This window comes from Sapajus apella, unplaced genomic scaffold (genome assembly GCF_009761245.1).
Source record: "Sapajus apella isolate SASKATOON/1434 unplaced genomic scaffold, GSC_monkey_1.0 scaffold53, whole genome shotgun sequence".
NCBI classification, from domain to species: Eukaryota; Metazoa; Chordata; class Mammalia; order Primates; family Cebidae; genus Sapajus; species Sapajus apella.
This window is the reverse complement of record NW_022436993.1, coordinates 4,819,766-4,836,689: the sequence shown is the minus strand read 5'-3', so window position 1 is coordinate 4,836,689 and position 16,924 is coordinate 4,819,766. Positions and strand designations below refer to the sequence as shown.

General features: G+C 38.2%; 1 non-coding gene across 1 annotated transcript; it reads right to left on the bottom strand.

Moving 5' to 3' along the window:
• Positions 1-15,747: 15,747 nt before the first annotated feature.
• On the bottom strand, positions 15,748-15,866 carry LOC116527258. The gene has a single exon (XR_004258456.1). It is a non-coding gene; the product is annotated as a 5S ribosomal RNA (ribosomal RNA).
• Positions 15,867-16,924: the final 1,058 nt, after the last annotated feature.

The window sequence follows — 16,924 nt, the reverse complement described above, 5'->3', positions numbered from 1 at the left end:
CTGAGGGGTCAGGAGTTCAAGACCAGCCTGACAAACATGGTGAAACCCTACCTCTACTAAAAATATAAAAATTATCTGGGTGTGGTGGCACACATCTATAATCCCAGCTACTTAGGAGGCTGAGACAGTAGAATCACTTGAACCTGGGAGACGGAGGTTGCAGTGAGCTGAGATCACACCACTGCACTCCAGCCTGGGTGACAGAGGGAGACTACGTCTCAAATAATAATAATTGTTATGATGCACATAAATTGCTGGATTTTTTTCATTTAACATTTATTAACATTGCTTTTCAAAAAATAGACATTTTAAGAGTGGTTTTCAGTGTACAGCTAAACCAGGTGGTATTATACAGAGATTTCTCATATCCTCCCTGCCCTAAGACAAGCTCAGACTCCCCAGTTACCATTTTTTTTTTTGCATGTAGATGTCCAGTTGTTTCAGTACCATTTGTTGAAAATACTCTTTTCATAATATTTTCTTTATTTCCTTTTCTTATTTGTCAAATATCAGGTGATGCTAGTCTGATATTTATTTATTTTATTAATAAATTTATTAATAAAAATAAATTTATTAATCTATTTGCCTACTGTTTGGCCAATACCACACTGCCTTTATTACTGTAACATTCCAGTAAGTCTTGAATCTGCCGTTTGTGGTACCAAACAGAACAGCGTTGCCACCCTAAAAACTCTCGTGCTCCATCTCTTCTCCCTTCCCCCACTCCCAACCCAAGTGACCTTTTTACTGTCTCCATAGTTTTGCCTTTTGTTTCAGAATGTCATATAGTTTGAATCCAGCAGTAGATAGCCTCTTCAAATTGGCTTATTTTATCTACTTATATGCAGGTAAGTTTCCTCCATATCTTTTCATAGCTTCATAGCTCATTTCTTTTTAGTGGTGAATAATATTCCATTGTCTGGATATACCACAGTTTATTTATTCATCTGCCTGCTGAAGGACATGTGGTTGTTTCCAAGCTTGGCTATTATGAATAAAGCTGCTATAAACGTCTGGGTGCAGGTTTTTGTGTGAACATGAGCTTTTATTTCCTTTTGATAAATACTAAGGGGCACGATTGCTGGATCATATAGTTAGGATATGTTTTGTTTTGTAAGAAATTGCCAAAGTGTCTTCCAAAATGACTGCATCCCCACCAACAGTGAGAATTCCTGTTACTCCAATGCTTGCTAGCATTTGTTGTTGTCGGAGTTATAGATTTTGGCTGTTTTACTGAACCAGCCTTTTTATAAAAATAAAAACCAATACAACAGTAAAAAATAGAAATGTAAAAATCAATACAGTATAACAACTATTTACGTAGCATTTATAATGTATTAGGTATTATAAGTAATCTAGTGATGATTTATAGTATACAGGAGGTTGTGTGGTGTTAGTAATTTGTGTTTTCTCTCTCTCTCTCTTTTTGTCTGGCTACAGGCTTACCAATTTTACTGATCTTTACAAAGAACCAGCTTTTGGTTTCATTGATTTTCTCTATTGATCTCCTGTTTTCAATTTCATTGATTACTCTCCTAATTTTTGTATTTTTCCTCTACTTACGTTTGATTTAATTTGCTCTTTTTCTAGTTTCCTATGGTTGGTAGCTAATTGGGTTTTAATCTTTCTTTTTTTCCTAATATGTGCATTCAGTCCCATAAATTTTTATCTAAACATTACTATTGCTCTATCTCACAAATGAGATGCACGCTTTTTACATGCCAGATTGGAAACAAGAACTTTAACATTGCTCTTTTTTCTTATATAATCTGCAAAATGATCAGCTTTGATGCCTTTACAATATATTTGGAGAGATACACGATGATTTACTTAATGTATTTTATATTGTTTGAACATTTATATCACTTCTCACAATTCTGAATAAACATGTAATATATGTTTTTGTTTTTGTTTGAAACAGAGCCTCACTCTGTTGCCCAGGCTGGGGTGCAGTGGCGCTATCTTGGCTTACTGCACCATTCACCTCCCAGGCTCAAGTGATTCTCATGCCTCAGCTTCCTGAGTAGCTGGGACTACAGATGCCAGCCACCACACTGGGCTAATTTTTGTATTTTTAGTAGAGACAGTTTCACCATGTTGGCCAGGCCAGTCTTAAACTCCTGACCTCAAGTGATCCTCCCTCCTTGACCTTCCAAAATGCTGGGATTACCGGTATGAGCCACCATGCCCAGCCAAAATGTAAGGATATTTTTAAAATTTAAAATTTAATACTTTAGAAATTCTTTAACAAATCACTTTCCAATGGTACAATCATCTTTGGTATCTGTAGGGAATTGTTTATAGGGCTCTGAAGATACCAAAATTTGTGGATGCTAGAGTCTTTTATATAAAATGGCATAGTATTTGCATATAACCTAGATATATTCTCTTGTTTATTTTAAATCCTCTCTAGATTACTTATACCTAAAACAACGTAAATGCTATGTAAATAGTTGTTATACTGTGTTGGTTTTAAAACTCGTATTATTTTTATTGTTTTATTGTTTTTTTTTTTCCTGACTATTTTCTATCTGTGATGGGTTGAATCTGCGGGTGCAGAAACCGTGGATATAGAACCTTCCAGATACAGAGGACCACCTGATTTATAGTATACGGCACTTTCAGGATTTTAAGGGTCTGTACTTAACTGTATAATTCCTGACACTAAATTTAAAAAAATGTGTTAATTTGCAGTAACTTACTGCTTCATTTATCATTTTGGTTGTAAGAAAGACTGAATCTTTGTCCTTGCATATTTTGTAGTTGCATTTTGTCTTTTATAAATTGTTCTTTGTTACTTGGCAGTTTACTGTACTTTAAATATTTTTTAGTATATCTATATATTCCTGACTACTCCTTATTATAATAAAGATAAACACATTTTTTTCTTTCATGTGTTTTTATCATGTAACATTTAATAAAACATATTGAAATAGACATGTAAATTATAAAAATAATTCTTTATTGTAATGCCAACTTCATCGGTACCTTCCAACTTAGTAGAAACCCAATTTAATAAGAACATTACCACCTAACTTAATAGTCTCTTACCTTGACTAATCTCTGCACTTGTGTTTTTTTCCCTGTCCTCTCCTTGTCTTCTCTTTATTGGAAAGCACTATTCTTACTTTAGAAGTTGTCATTGCCTTTGGATTTAGTTTTAATCCCCCCCCTTTTTTTTTAAAGACAGAGTCTCACTCAGTGGCCCAGGCTGGAGTGCAGTGGCACGTTCTTGGCTCACTGCAATCTCCCCTTCCTGGGTTCAAGCAAATTTCCTGCCTCAGCCTCCTAATATACTGGGATTACAGGTGCATGCCAACATGCCCAGCTAATTTTTTGTATTTTTAGTAGAGATGGGGTTTCGCCATGTTGACCAGGCTGGTCTCCAACTCCTGACCTCAGGTGATTATGCCTGGGATTATAGGCATGAGCTGCTGTGCCTGGCCAAGTTTTAAACTTTTTATCATACACTTAATTTCTAAAGAATATTTTGGCCGGGCGCGGTGGCTCACGCCTGTAATCCCAGCACCTTGGGAGGCCGAGGCGGGTGGATCACGAGGTCAAGAGATCAAGACCATCCTGGTCAACATGGTGAAACCCCGTCTCTACTAAAAATACAAAAAATTACCTGGGCATGGTGGCGCGTGCCTGTAGTCCCGGCTGAGGCAGGAGAATTGCCTGAACCCAGGAGGCGGAGGTTGCGGTGAGCCAAGATCGCGCCATTGCACTCCAGCCTGGGTAACAAGAGCGAAACTCCGTCTCAAAAAAAAAAAAAAAGAATATTTTATTTGATTTTATTATTTTTTGGATTTTTTAAAAAATAGTGTTTTACTCTGTGGTCTCTGCACCTGGTAACTTCTGCAACATAGTTTCTATGAGTAATCTATATTGTTGCACTTAGACATGGTTTATTCATTTTTATCATGATAAATTTTCTATTGAGAGAACATGGTGCATTTCTTTAGCTTCTTTTAAAGTTCAGAGGTACATGTGCAGACTTGTTATATAGGTGAACTTGTGTTATGGGGATTTGCTGAACAGGCTATTTCATCACCCAGGTACTAAGTCTAGTACCCAGTAGTTCTTTTCCTCGCTATTACCAACCTCTGCCCTTTCCTTCAGTAGGCCCAAACATGTGTTTTTCCCCTCTAAAGAACGTATCTCAATTTATTCATTCATTTCCTGTTGGTAAACATTCGAGTTTTAAAAAAATTTTTACTATTTTAAGTAATGCTGTTATGAATATTGCTTTAGGTGTCTATGTCTGCAAATGTACACATGCAAGGATTTCTCTAAAATATGTTCTGGGGAATGGAATTACTGGGATAATTATAGAGTATACAGAGCTTCAATTTAACAGTATAAAGCTGAATTGATTTTTGAAGTGGTATACCATTTGAATTTTCTCCAGCAGTGTGTAAGAATTGCTTTTGATCTGTATCCTTGCCTGTGCTTTATATTGTTAGACTTAAATTTTTATACATCTGTGGAAGTAAAATGGTATAGTATTTTAATTTTAACATTACATTTTTTTCTTTCTTTTTTTTTTTTTGAGATGGAGTCTTGCTCTGTCACCAGGCTGAAGTGCAGTGGTGCAATCTTGGCTCACTGTAGTCTCCGCCTCCTGGGTTCAAGCGATTCTCATGCCTCAGCCTCTTGAATAGTTGGGATTACAGTCATGAACCACCACACCCAGCTAAGTTTTGTATTTTTAGTAGAGACAGGGTTTCACTATGTTGGCCAGGATGTTCTCCGTCTCTTGACCCCCTGATTCACCCACCTCAGCCTCCCAAAGTGCTAGGATTATAGGCGTGAGCCACTGCACCTGGCCAAAATTACATTTTTATCTAATTACTAATAAGAGTATAGCATCATCTTTTATGTTTGTTTGCCATTTTTTATCTCTTGTCTGTAAAATGCCTGTTTGTGTCTTTTGCCCATTTTTAATTAGGTTATTTGCTTTATTCTTATTGAGCTCAATGAGATCTTTATATATTATGATTACTAGTTCTTTGATGGTTATATATATTGCAGATAACTTCCAGTTTTGGGCTTGTTTTTTCGCTTTCTTTGTGATACCTAATTTAAACACCTTTATTGAGTTATAACTGACATACAATAAACTGCCCATATTTTAAATGTATAATTATATGTTGAAATATAGACATCTGAAACAACCATCAACATATTCAAGATCGTGAACTTACCCAGGACTCCCAGAAGTTTTCTCATGAATATATATTTAATTCTCTCTTGATTAAATACCTAGACATGGATTGGCTATGTATATGATAGACATATATTCACATTTTATAATAAGAAATTTACCAACCGTTTTCCAAAGTGGTTGCACTACTTCACATGCCTGCTAGCAGTGTATGAGAGTTTCACCATGATATATTTTTATGAACATTCTTAATTTTAAGGTAGTCAAATGTGTTAATCGTTTATTTCTTTACCTCTTTGCACATGTTATTTAAGAAGTTCTTCCCTACCTGAGACTATAATGACGTTCTCCTGTATGTTTAAATTTTTAGGTTGTGACCTTTATGTTCAAATCTTTGATCCTTTGGTGTGGCATATGTAGTATGGTGAGTGTGGTATGACATGCAGATATAATTTTATTTTTCCTGTATGAACCACCAGCTGTTGAATTAGTCTCAGCACCACCTATTGAATAGTCCCTCCCTTTTCTTGTGATCTCCAATGCCACCTTTGCCAAATGTCAAGTTTCCCTGTATGAGAGGCTCAGTGTGTCATCTGTGTTCTGTTTCAGTTGTCTATCCTAAACCACTGTGACACTATGGTAATTAATCACTACACCTTTATGATAAGTTGTTTTTTTTTTTTTTTTTTTGAGACAGAGTTTCACTCTTGTTACCCAGGCTGGAGTGCAATGGCGCGATCTCGGCTCACCACAACCTCTGTCTCCTGGGTTCAGGCAATTCTCCTGCCTCAGCCTCCTGAGTAGCTGGGATTACAGGCATGTGCCACCATGCCCAGCTAATTTTTTGTAGTTTTAGTAGAGACAGGGTTTCACGATGTTGAACAGGATGGTCTCGATCTCTTGACCTCGTGATCCACCCGCCTCGGTCTCCCAAAGTGCTGGGATTACAGGCTTGAGCCACCGCGCCCGGCAAGTTGTTGTTTTTTAGAGATTTTATCGGGGTGGGGTCTCACTCTCTCTCGCCCAGCCTGGGGTGCAGTGATGTGAACATAGCTCACTGCTGCCTCAAACTCCTGGGCACAAATGATTCTCCCACCTCAGCTTCCCAAGTAGCTGGGACCACAGGCACGCATCACCATGCCTGGCTAATTAAAAAAAAAATTGTAGAGATGTGTGTCTTGCTGTGTTGTTCAGACTGGACTTGAACTCCTAGCCTCAAGCGATCCTTCTGCCTCAGCCTCCCAAAGTGCTGATATTACAGGCATGGGTCACTGCACCTAGCCTATATTAGGTTTTAAGAACTGGTGGAGCAACTGCCCCTGACTTATTTTTCTTGAGTAGTTTCTCAGCTATTCTTGGCCTTTGTTCTTCCATATATATTTCAGAATCAGCCTGCCAAGTTCCATTATAAACACTTGTGAGATTTTGAGTGAATTCTGTTTAATTCAAAGATCAACTTGAAAAAATTAAAATCTTTGCAAAATTGAGTGTTCTGACCCATGAACATGGCATTTCTTTCCCTTTATTTGAATCTTTAATGTCCTTCAAAAGGCTCTTATAATTTTTAATGCATATCTTACACATCATTTGATATATTTATTACTAGATTTTATGTATAGAAGGCAGATAGTGTGTTTTAAGTTCTACCAGACTTATTTTAGTATTCTAATAAAGGTTAGTTTTTTGCTTTTCTAAATTTTCTCTCATTGCTTCTCTCCTCGTTGTCACCCAAAATTACCACTTTTCTATCAGTTTAATATGGAATTTTACACAATTATTTTCATTCAAAAACAGAATAAAAGTACATGTATTTAAAAAGAAGAAAGTTTGTTTTCTATTTTTCATTATGTTACTGTATTGTAATAATTAAAGTTATTTACATTTGTGAGAATACATTAATTTTCTCATAGTGATTAATGGATTTCTTCTAAGTAGTTAACTTTAGTAGAAAATAACTGTCAGTGTCCATTGACAGTTATTTTCTACTAAAATGTCTCCGTTTTTTTGGATTCACAGTTTTGTTAATCTCTTGGTGGTCCAGAAGATATTGTTAGTAAATTTTTGCAAAAGAACTTACCACATGGCAAATTTATAAGAGTTTTTTATCTTGTAGCTGATATTTTTTATAATATACATTTGCAGGAGTGATTGTTAAATGTAAGTCATTCTAACATGTGAATAGCACATACATATTTATAAAATCCTTCAGTCATAAACTTCTCCCTCTATGCACAATATACTGCCTTGCTTTTAGCATTTATTATCGTGGAGGAGACATAGAAACGAAAAGTGTGGTTGATTCCACCCCCCCACCTTTGGTTAATTTTAGTACTCAATGAAAAAATTCTTTAAGTTTAAAATTTGTATGAGGCTATATTTTAATATTTATTTCTGCTCATTAAGTTTCTCTGGAAGATGTTAAACTATCAGTTTCTAACATCAAGTTTGCTTTTGAAGGTCAGGAATGTTTTATCCTCTCATATCTCTGATTATTGCCTCTCATTGACTCATTTGTTTTTGCATTGGGCAGTTTTCTCTCCAAGGTTTGGCATTTAAATATGTCATTGCCTTACGTGTATTTTTCACAATGTCATTTATTTGGCCTTTACTCTGAAAGTGCTTCTCAAGTTTACTCTGTACAATTATGAATTGATTCTCTGCATGCCTGCTAATTTTATTTGTTGCTACACATTTAATTTTCTTATATCTTTTCAACCAGTTCTTGTTTAACACATTATTTTTTCTTATTGGGTTCAAAAAGCAGATACGTTTAGAAAGGTGGTTTTTTTTTTCTATTTCTTTAAATGCAAGAGGGAAAATGCTGAGGAGCGAGGAGGCAGATGATTTTCCTTTAAACCATTATTTTTTTTTATTTTCTTGGGCAGAAAGAATTTATGGATAGGTAATTGATTAATTAATTCACATGTTTATCAAGCACCTACTATATGCCAGACACTGTTTCAAGCCCTGAGGATATAGTAGTGAACAAAGCAGGCAAAAAAAATCCAGGATCTTTAAAGAATGTTGTCAGAGTGTGGCATCTTGGAGTGTGGCATCTTGGAAAACACCATGACTGTTTTCAGGAGAAGGGGGTTGTGTTAGGCCACTCTTGCATTGCTATAAAGAATTACATGGGACTGGGTAATTATAAAGAAAGGAGGTTCAATTGGCTCACCTTTCTGCAGGCTGTGTAGAAAGCATGGCACTGGTAGCGGCTCAGCTTCTGGGGAAGGCTCAGGGAGCTTCCATCATGGCAGAAGGCAAAGTGGAAGCAGGCATATCACATGGTGAAAGCAGAAGTGAGAGACAGAGTGAAGGGGGAGGGTCCACATATTTTTTTTATGTTATATGAATTTTACATATACATATATATGGCACTTTATGTTCTGGGGTACATGTGCAGAATATGCAGGATTGTTGCATAGGTCCATACATGGCAATGTGGTTTGCTGCCTTCCTCCCCATCACCTATATCTGGCATTTCTCCCCATGTTATCCCTCCCCAACCTCCCTACCCCCTGCTGTCTGTCCCCTGTTCCCCCACAACAGACCCCAGTGTGTGATGCTCCCCTCCCTGTGTCCATGTGTTGTCATTGTTCAACACCCACCTATGAGTGAGAACATGCAGTGTTTGATTTTCTGTTCTTGTTCAGTTTGCTGAAATTGATGGTTTCCAGATTCCTCCATATTCCTGCAATGGACACAAGCTCATCATTTTTTATGGCTGCATAGTATTCCATGGTGTATATGTGTCACAATTTCCTTGTCCAGTCTGTTGTCAATAGGCATTTGGGTTGGTTCCAGGTCTTTGCTATGGTAAACAGTGCCGCAATGAACATACGTGTGCATGTGTCTTTATAATAGAACGATGTATAATCCTTTCAATATATACCCAGTAATGGAATTGCTGGGTCAAATGGAATTTCTTTTTCTAGATCCTTGAGGAATCACCACACTGTCTTCCACAATGGTTGAACTAATTTACACTCCCACCAATAGTGTAAAAGTGTTTCTATTTCTCCACATCCTCTCCAGCACCTGTTGTCTCCAGATTTTTTAATGATCACCATTCTAACTGGCATGAGATGGTGTCTCAATGTGATTTTGATTTGCATTTCTCTCATGACCAGTGATGATGAGCATTTTTCATATGTTTGTTGGCCTCACGTATGTCTTCTTTTGTAAAGCATCTGTTCATATCCTTTGCCCACTTTTGAATGGGTTTGTTTGTTTTATTCTTGTAAATCTGTTTTAGTTCTTTATAGATTCTGGATATTAGCCCTTTGTCAGATGGGTAGATTGCAAAAATTTTTTCCCATTCTTTTGGTTGCTGATTCACTCTAATGATTGTTTCTTTTGCTGTGCAGAAGCTCTGGAGTTTAATTAGATCCCATTTGTCTATTTTGGCTTTTGTTGCCAATACTTTTGATATTTTAGTCATTAAGTACTTGCTTATGCCTATGTCCTGAATGGTTTTGCCTAGGTTTTCTTCTAGGGTTTTTATGGTGCTAGGTCTTATGTTTAAGTCTTTAATCCATCTGGAGTTAATTTTAGTGTAAGGTGTCAGGAAGGGGTCCAGTTTCTGCTTTCTGCACGTGGCTAGCCAGTTTTCCCAACACCATTTGTTAAATAGGGAATCCTTTCCCCCATTGCTTGTTTTTGTCAGGTTTGTCAAAGATCAGATGGTTGTAGATGTGTGGCATTGCCTCCGAGGCCTCTGTTCTGTTCCATTGGTCTATATCTCTGTTTTGGTGCCAGTACCATGCTGTTTTGATTACAGTAGCCTCGTAGTATAGTTTGAAGTCAGGTAGTGTGATGCCTTCAGCTTTGTTCTTTTTGCTTGGGATTGTCTTGGCTATGCAGGCTCTCTTTTGGTTCCATATGAAGTTTAAGGTGGTTTTTTTCCAGTTCTGTGAAGAGGGTCATAAGTAGCTTAATGGGGATAGCATTGAATCTATAAATTACTTTGGGCAGTATGGTCGTTTTCACGATATTGATTCTTCCTAACCATGAGCATGGAATGTTTTTCCATGCTGTTTGTGTCCTCTCTTAATTCCTTGAGCAGTGGTTTGTAGTTCTCCTTGAAGAGGTCCTTTACATCCTTTGTTGGTTGTATTCCTAGGTATTTTATTCTTTTTGTAGCAATTGTGAATGGGAGTTCACTCTTGATTTTGCTCTCTGTTTGTCTTTTATTGGTGTATAGGAATGTTTGTGATTTCTGCACATTAATTTTGTATCCTGAGACTTTGCTGAAGTTGCTTATCAGTTTTAGGAGATTTTGGGATGAGATGATGGCGTCTTGAAAATACACAGTCATGTCATCTGCAAATAGAGACAATTTGACTTCCTCCTTTCCTAATTGAATACTCTTTTCTTCTTTTTCTTGCCTGATTGCTCTGGCTGGAACTTCCAATATTATGTTAAATAGGAGTGGTGAGAGAGGGCATCCTTGTCTAGTGCCTGATTTCAAAGGGAATGCTTCCAGTTTTTGCCCATTCAGTATGATATTGGCTATGGGTTTGTCATAAATAGCTTGTATTATTTTGAGATAGGTTCCATCGATACCTAGTTTATTGTTTTTAGCACAAAGGGCTGTTGAATTTTGTCAAATGCCTTCTCTGTATCTATTGAAATAATCATGTGGGTTTTGTCTTTGGTTCTGTTTATGTGATGGATTACATTTATAGACTTGTGTATGTTGAACCAGCCTTGCATCCCTGGGATGAAACCTACTTGATCATGATGGATAAGCTTTTTGATGTGCTGTTGCAGTTGATTTGCCAGTATTTTACTGAAGATTTTTACATCTATGTTCATTTTTTATAGTGGCCTGAAGTTTTCTTTTCTTGCTGAGTCTGTGCTGGGTTTTGGTATCAGGATGATGTTGGTCTCATAAAATGATTTGGAAAGGATTCCCTCATTTTGGATTGTTTGGAATAGTTTCAGAAAGAGTAGTACCAGCTCCTCTTTGTATGTCTGGTAGAATTCGGCTGTGAACCTATCTGGACCTGGGCTTTTTTTCATTGGTAGACTATCAATTGCTGCCTCAACTTCAGCCCTTGTTATTGGTCTATTCAGCGTTTCAGCTTCTTCCTGGCTTAGTCTTGGAAGGGTGCAAGTGACCAGGAATTTATCAATTTCTTCCAGTTTTGATGGTTTATGTGCATAGAGTTGTTTGTAGTAATCTCTGATGGTAGTTTGTATTTCTGTGGAATCGGTGGTGACCTCCCCTTTATAATTTTTTATTCCATCTATTTGATTCTTCTCTCTTTTCTGTTTTATTAATCTGGCTAGCAGTCTATTTTGTTGATCTTTTCTAAAAGCCAGCTCCTGGGTTTATTGATTTTTTTGAAGGGCTTTTTGGCCACACACTTTTTAAACAACCAGATCCCATGTGAACTCAGAGTAAGAGCTCACTTGTCTCCAAGGGGATGGCCCAAGCCATTCATGAGGAATCCACCCCCATGATACAAGCACCTTCTACCAAGCCCCAACTCCAACATTAGGAATTACAATTCAGCATTAGATTTGGGTAGGGGCAAATATCCAAGTAATATCAGGGGATGACTCTATCAAACATTGATGAACAGCGAGGTACAGTGGGGACTGAGAACTTCCCCTTGGGCTGGCCATGATCATCATATGACAAGAAGGTCTGGGAGTATGGGGACCCAGGGTGGGGATCTGATTCTTGACCATGTGTACAAGAGGCAGTCCCTCTGTTGTGCAGAATGTGCAGAAGCTCCTCAAAGCTGTTCCTGCCTTTCCAGAAGAGTTGAAAGTGATGGGTTTGATTGCTTGGGATCAAAGCCAAAACTAGCACTACTGGAGCAGTGTGAGGTAGGGGAGAAAAACACAGATTGCTGGGAATTTCTGCAAGATGATTTTGGCATCATCTTTATGGTATGTTTGAATGTGGCCTGTATAGGAAACCAGAAAGTTGAACTTAATACAGAATTGAAACTTGCCTCCTCATGGGCACCAGGTGATAGATGAATTTTGAAAAAAAAACAAATCCGTGTTTATGGGAGTTCCTACCACAGTCTGATTGGTAATTCCATCCAACACCTATTTCTATGATTAGCCTGGTTTTCTTATTTCTTTTGCAAATCACCTCTAAGCTGAGCATGTGATATGTACTAAAATCAACCTGAGGGAGAAAAAATTCTCTGACATTTAAATGGATTTCACATGTGTTACTTCTAAAAATTCCCAGCAAGAGGGAACATTTTTATTAAGACATTCCACTGGAATGAATTGATAGCTGCTTGAATCGTACAATTATATTTGCTCTAAGGGATGAAGGATCTGAAGAATAGAGGAAATGAGGGTATTTAGAATACAACAATTATAATTATGGAGCTCACACCCTGCTACGTTGAGAGAAATGACCAGCAGCCACCTCATTGACTGTGCAAGATTTTATAAACTTTTGTTTGCAAATTGCATTTATAAAGACTGGTTATAGAAAGCATAATAAAATGTAACTAGTAAAATTTGCACTATCTCATAGTTCTACTAGTTTTCCAGAACAACTTTTATTGGGCTGATGTTTGAATACTTGGTTGATAGAACTATGTTTTTGAGTATTGTTTTAATTTTCAGAAAAAAAAAAAGAAATGTCTCTGAGAACACAGGAGAGGGAGTCTTTAATTTTTCCTGACAGAGGTCAGGAAAGACTTCAGAAAAATGCTAACATTTGGCAAGGCTGGAAGGATAGATAGTTTTCTAGTAGAAAAGTGGAAGAGTGCATCCCATGCAGAGGGGAAGCATACGCAAAGATGAAACCGTGTAGAAATGCTAGAGGTACCTGGATCAAGGCCAAATCCTACAGGAAGATGGCAACCTTGGAATTAGGGGCTTTAAAGATAGGGGACAGCCTTAGTGGTGTCTGTAGCCTTCAGTTAGCAAGCATGTGAGCTAGTAGGTAGCCTGTTGACCCTGGGACAGAACTGAATGCCATTTCCTCCTGGGTACTTCCCTGCTGCTTTTAACATTTGTGTGACCCCAGAAGAGGATCCAAATCGGGGTTACTCAGGTCTAACGGTCAAGTTTTTCTTCTAAAAAGATGTGTAGGTTACCTTGAGAGCCAGCTGCACTGCCTGATTCCTCAGAGCACACTAGGGAAAGGGAAATTGAGGAGGTGTCAGTGGAAGGTGACAGAGTTGGGGCTTCCCAAAGGCACGTTTCACTGATCACTGTTAAGCCAGGCAGGTTCGCATCCCAAGTGTATCAAAAAGGGTGTTCTGGGAGAAGCAGGCATAACCAGTCCCTCCAAAGGCAGCCCTGGGAAGGATATGGAAAAGGCATGATGGAAATGATTATGGAAGGATATGTTGGGATTGGGTAATTTTACACCAGCCTCAGTTATTAGAAGCATTTACCCTGTGTTAGTCAGGGTTTTGCAGAGAAACAGAACGAATAGGAGGTACTTGTATGTCAAGAGATTTATTTTAAATAATTGGCTTACATGATTATGGAGGCTGAAAAGTCCAGATTCCTGTGATTTTGGACCTGTGAGCTGGAAATAAAGGGAAGAACCAACGTTGTAGTTCAAGTTGAAGGCCAGGTGTCTGCTGGCAGAATTCTTGCTTGAGGGAGGTCAGACTTGGGTCTATTCAGGCCTTTAACTGACTGGCGGAGGCTGAGCTACATTATGGAGGGCAATCTTCTTTATTCAAAGTCCACTGATTTAAATATTAGGATCATCCAAAAAATACCTTCACAGAAACTTCCAGAATAATGTTTGACTATCTGGAGACTATGGGCCAGTCATACTGACATAAAAAATGTTAACCATCACAGCCTTCAAAGGCTGAGGCAGGAGGGGATGCCCCTTTAGAACCCAATGTCTCTTTATTGTCTTTTCTTGCCAACAAAACGTGAGGAATTCTAAAATTATTTTCTCCGTGTTGATGTATTCCCAGTGCTTACAATATTACTTGGCATATAGTATAGGTGCTCAATAAACATTTTACAAATAAACTAATAATAGGATAAAAGTTTGAGTTCCATGATTTGAAAGCACATTATATGATACTCTGGTTATTCTGGACAGAGTGTTTGTGCTAACATAATAAGATTGCATCAAGCTGCTCAGTTTATCTGGCTTGTGTTTCTGTACTTCCTAGCATAAATTGGGCATCTTTGGAAATTGGTTGTAACTTTTTCATATTACTGATTATCATGGAAAAATTGGCAATAGACTTCAATATATGGTGGTTCCGTATGTCCTGCTGAGAAACTCTCACCCAAATGAGAAAGCTAATGAACCGTCTGAGGAGTTTTAGCTGTGTATATATTACAGCACACTGAAAGGGAAAGAGAAATGATATATTTTCTTTACCAGCAAAGCTCGTGAAGGCTATTTGTAACCACGCTGGGCCCACTGATAATTTGTAGCCTTGGAAAACAAGACTGACAAGTGTGGAAGTACTCATGGAGCCCATGGTAAAGTGAATGATAAGTCACAGCCTTGTAGATGGATGGGAGACAGGACTGGCAAGAAGTTCATCAGCAGTGGGTGCAAGCCCAATGGGCAATGAATAAAATAATATGCATCTGATTTTGTCTGCAAGCTAATGAAGAGAAGACTAACCCATACTTACCATCCTTTCATAGTTCAGACTTCCCTGATATTTTATGCCCTTTACAAACACCGAAGAGAACAAAAGTCTTTTTCTTCGTCCTCCTCTTCAGTAGTGTTTTATGCCTGGGTCTTAACTGACACCTTCCTCCAGCTAAAGAATTCAAGAATTTTACTTTTCCAGCAGCCTTCCGATTGCAGGTTCTGTGAGAGCAGGAAGCCCATGTGATCTGTTTACCAAGAATCTTCTTAGCAGCTAGCACAGTCCTAGCACTAGTAGGCACTCAGGAAATGCTTAGGAAGGAGGGAAGGAGGGAAGGAGGGTGGCAGGGAGGGAGGGACAGAGGGAAGGAGGGAGGGAAGGAAGTATGGATTTGTTTATTTGCCTACAATCTGTATTCTCAGAGTCAGGCGATGGGGTTGAGACCCTTCTGTTTTCCCTGTGCCTCTTACAAATAACATCTCTTCTTCCTCTTATCCATGCTCCTGTGAGGCTCATGCTGCCTGGTTCTAAAACCCATTACTCCATCACTGTCAGCACTGTCTTCCTACGTCTGTTCTTCATGTAGTAAGGGTTTTGCTCTCTGGCTCCTGTCTCTCCTTTACCCCAAGTCTACGGTAACTTCAGTGTCTCAAGAAATGATCAACCCAACACTCCAGCTTTTGATCTCTTGACTTCTTCAATATCTGCCACCATCCACCCCTGGCTGCATCCTAGAGCTTGTCATCACCTGCTGTTGTACCACATCTAACATTATTGTTGTTATTGGTGTATATTTTCAGAAGTAAAGAATTTGTGTTCATCAAAATGTTCTTCACACTACTGATCCAATTCCTTACCACGAAGGCACTTCCTGATTCAATCCAATCGAGCATTTATGCTACCAAGTTTCCCAAGTCATTTGCCATCTGTCTCCTTTCTGTTAAACCTACTGTGCTTTTCTGCCTATATTTCTTTTTTTTAAATTTTATTTATTTTATTTTTTTAAAAACCTACATACAACACCTGGTATTCCCAGGTGGTCTCCCATCTAAGTACTAACCAGGCCCGACCCTGCTTAGCTTCCAAGATCAGATGAGATCAGGCACATTCAGGGTGGTATGGGTGTAGACTTCTGCCTATATTTCAGTTGATAACCTGGCAGCATGTACCGATTTTAACCGCTGCTGACTTCTTGAAATATCTGTCCTTGGCTTCCTTCACACTTACTCTTTTAGATTCCCCCACCTCTCTTTCTCCATCTCCCTATGTTCTCTGCGATCCTTACCTATTTCTAAAATGTTGGTGTCTCTTAATGTTTAGTCTTTTGATCTTTTTCTCTGAATTCCACACTTTCTATCTGTGCTTTCTGTTGCTTCTTGGGCTTGAGTAATAATTTGCATCCAGATGTTTTCTAAATTTAGATACACCTCATCCTAGTTCATGAGGTCCAGACAAGTCGTCTCTTATTATCTCACTGCTGTGTGCTGATTGTACATAAGGTAATATTGACTTCAGACTCAACCTGTTGTAAACTAAATACATTTATCAACCATCTCCACAAATTTGCTTTGTCTCCTGTGTTTTGTTTCTTTCCTTTTCCTTTTTCTTCTTCTCTCCTTTCCATTCCTTTGTTTTCTTTTCTTTTTTTGACCTTCCTCACATATCTTGATTCTGTTTCATTCTCTCCAACTCCTACTACAGCTTCTGGCCATCACAATCTACTGCCTAGGCCATTGCCATCCTTTCTTAAACTACTTTCCAGATATCTGCTCTTAATTTCATCCAATTCAATATCCAAACTGTCAGCTTTCTAAAATGAAAATCTGATCATGTCATTCTCCTGCTTAATACCCTTCCATTTCTCTGCATTGCCCTTAATAAATGTCTAAACATTTTGGCATGGAATATGCAATCCTTCAAAACGTAACCCAAGCTTACCTCTTCTGCTTCAACTCTTCCGGTGAATCCTCTCTCTACTGAATCCTAACTAATAGTCCCACAGTCTTAAGAATTCAGGAATATGCCATTCTTTCTGATGTGTCTATTTCAACTGCCTAGAAACAGCCTTTTTCTTACCTCCCTTCACTCTCTCTTCACAGTTTGGCTTTTGTGATGTTCCCTATGGAAGGCTTGGTGACTCTCCTTTGTGTTCTCACATCAATAGTCCTTCCTTTCATTGTATTATTAA